Raw genomic sequence first — 3286 nt, 5'->3', positions numbered from 1 at the left:
TTATTGTTTGTGAAGAAATATTTTCAATCAGATGTTTACATATTTATTCATCAACAGTAAGCAGCAGGGGTCCAGCGGTGATGAAGAGTACTGAAATCAAAGCAATAAATCGTTTGAAGTGTATACAGCTGATGCAGAAGCATCTGTTCAGGCAGCTCAAGCAGCAGCGCCCACACCGCAGTAAGCACTGTCAGATGGAGGGGAGTATTACATTTTCCTGTTCTGCTCCACGCTTTAATCCAGCAAAAATGCAAAAGAAGGACTGAAACAATCTGTGTGGTGCTGAAAAACAAAAAGCTTTTCCTGTTCTGGATGCATGCTAAAGTGTGTTTAGTGGTTAGTAAGTGGGAACGATTAGTCGGTGTGGTGTGTTGATCATGATGGTAAGAGCTTCTAAAGAAACCCAGATGGAAATTCACACAAATTCACACTGAGAGTAGCTTTTTGCAATATTCCTTTGTGTCTTTAAAGACAAAATTAGCCTTTTGTCTTTTTTGAGTTGAGATTTGTTTGGCCTGGGCATCTGCTTCGGATGCCTCCATGGTAAGGTGGTCCAGGCATGTCCAACCGAGAGGAAGACCCAGAGCATGCTGAAGTTTGCTGGATTACTAACACCTCTTGGGATTCCCCCAAGAGCTGGTAGAAGCGGCGGCGGGGGAATTGAAATCTTGGTGTCTTTGCTCATGCTGCTGCCCTGCGACATGACCGAAGCAACAGAAGAGGAATGAATGGATTGATTTCTTTTCTTTGATTTCATCATTACTTAAAGTAAACTGGCACAAAGTGGTGAACAACAACACAATAATCCTCGCTTGCAATACCTAAACATTTGGTGGATACTCCTTTTATACCCAATCATGACACCCTTATCTGTCACCATTTATTCTGCTGACCAGAGACTCTTTGAGACAAACTTTGCATGTTTATGTTTGGAAGTTTCTTTTTCTTTGCCTATCTAAAATGAGTAAAAAGTTTTTTGTTTTTTTTTAATGAAAAGTAAAAACGTGAATGTTTACATTAAGCCAATCAATCATTTTTGCAATTATTAAATGGACAAAGTGTATCTGTGTGTGTGTGTGTGTGTGTGTGTGTGTGTGTGGGGGGGGGGGGGGGGGGGGGGGGGTGTAAATATAATTGTTGGGTCATTAGTGCTCATCGATTTCCTGTTTGTTCTTTCTCCCTGGATTTCTTCTCCTTTTTTATCCACTAAGAGTGGCTGCTGCTAAGCTCTCACTCTATTATTTATCTTATTTATTACAATGAACTGCAGTTTTGCAGTTTTATTTTGTTTTAAATATCAACCCTATCCGTACAATTAAACAATAAAGACACAAAAAGACAAAGCTGTCCTCTGACTGAGTTATTGGAACGTTATCTTTCCCACACAAAACCACTTTGACAACAAATCCACCATCATCAATGCTTGCTGTAACCTAAGCTTCTTTCCTTCAGGGCAGACATTTTTTAAACCTCTTACTTAACAACATATAAGAGTATGATGCCGTTATCTATTTATATCTCTATTTTAAAGAGAGAGGGAGACACTTGATATGCCTGCTGTGCCTGTTCAACCTTTCAGGTCTCTGTCTGTAAGCTTGCACTATGAGCAGATTTATGATACAAAGACTGTCTGCTTGTGTGTTTATGCACGAGCGTTGTTGGTTTCATGTCATGCTGCAAACTTACCAAGCGGGGAAGGAAGTAATAAAATGTGATATCTGATCACAGGGAACGATAAATAGCCAGATAAGACATTTTAACTCCCAAGAGGAAATGCAGGCACATCCTTAGGACTTGTAAAGACGACACGCTTCCTTTGTAAGTGACTTTTTAAAGTCTTCATCTTCCCTGCTGTTAAATCACAAGGCTGTGCATTAATGACCTTCACATGCAAAGATATTAAAATCATTATGGCAATCATGTGGCGTACCCTCCTTCTCTCTCCTCCTCTGAATCAGCCTCTCCAGGCTGCAGCTGCCAGCTTCTAACAGCTTCCAGATCTCAGTCCCTTCCTCCCTCCATTCTCCTTCCCCCGTCTCCCTGCTTCTCTGTGGCATGTCAGATCAACGGAGGCCAAAGTGGAAGTGGAAATCCGCCGCACTTCAGCCAGTGAGTCAGCTCGCAAGGCACCCGTTTGAAGGAAAACCACAAACAAGGGTTTGGAGAAGCAGTTATGTTGTTTTTCATAAATCGCAGCAAAGGTTGTTGGGGAAATTTTAAGCGGAAGTGTCTTTGATGAGTGCATTAGTAAAACGTGTGTTTATGCACAAGGGGAGCCGTTCAGAGAAACGCTGCTGAAGTTATTTATCTTTCCTGGAAGCTTGTTTGTTATTGCTGTGGGACAGCATTAGTGCTTTTAACTTAATGCAGTCTTATTAATGTGTGTGTATCGCTCCAGTCGTGCATCAGCAGGTTCTGCATTGGTGTCTTTCATTCATATAAATTCTGCTTTTTAACTTCAAATCATAATGAAGTGGTATTTAAATTATTTTTTTGGGGGGGGGTTTCCAATCTAGGAAAGGAAGGAGAAAGGAAAGTGCAGCAGAGCCACTGCGGAAGCTGTTATGAATAACAATGCATGTTTGTGACTGATGATGGGAAAATGTCTCATGACAACAAGTGGCACATTTACAAATGGAGCCTGACAGGTGACACAGAGCCTATATGTCACATCTAAACTAACGAGGAGCGTCCACATGCAGGCAAAAGAATAAAAATGCCCTGCTAATACCAGAGTTTTACATGTCAGGGTATCATTTTTAAAAGAACTATGTCATTGTCTCATCAGGTTTTGATGACTGCTGCTTAACATAATACACTGTGTCATTATTTATGTGAGAAAAGCCAATATGCAGATGACATGTAGGGAAAAACCATACATTTCATGATTTAAAAACCACATTTAACAGCGAGTAGTCGTAGTTGTTTTCTTTATGATGTTTTACGTTGTATTGGAGGAACTTTTCCCCAGCTTGTTGTATCGTTGCTGTTTACAGCTCTCTTCTGATTCCATCACAGTGTTTTTATCAGGGTGAAGATCGAGACTTTGACTTGCATAATTTCAACCCTTTGATTCTTTTCTTTTTTATTCCTGTGTCGTTTTGCTGCTGTATTTGGGATTATTGATTCAACTTCAACCGAGCTTCAGCTGTCAGATAGACAGACAACAGACAGACAACCAACCCCAAATCATTCTCCTTCCACCACCGTGCTTCACAGTAGATATGAGATTAAAGCAGATAAGCTGTTTGTTTGTTTTTTGGGTTTTTTTTTCCAAAACATGCTG

General features: G+C 40.5%; 1 long non-coding RNA gene across 1 annotated transcript; it reads right to left on the bottom strand.

Moving 5' to 3' along the window:
- Positions 1–316: 316 nt before the first annotated feature.
- On the bottom strand, positions 317–2028 carry LOC306764979. The gene is made up of 3 exons (XR_013771550.1): positions 1931–2028; positions 1687–1851; positions 317–694 (listed from the first exon to the last, which is right to left on the bottom strand). It is a non-coding gene; the product is annotated as an uncharacterized lncRNA (long non-coding RNA).
- Between the last annotated feature and the right edge of the window lie 1258 nt (positions 2029–3286).

This window comes from Telmatherina bonti (assembly GCF_933228915.1).
Source record: "Telmatherina bonti genome assembly, chromosome: 14".
Taxonomy (NCBI): Eukaryota; Metazoa; Chordata; class Actinopteri; order Atheriniformes; family Telmatherinidae; genus Telmatherina; species Telmatherina bonti.
The sequence above is the reverse complement of the archived record's forward strand: the minus strand, read 5'-3'. Positions and strand labels throughout refer to the sequence as shown.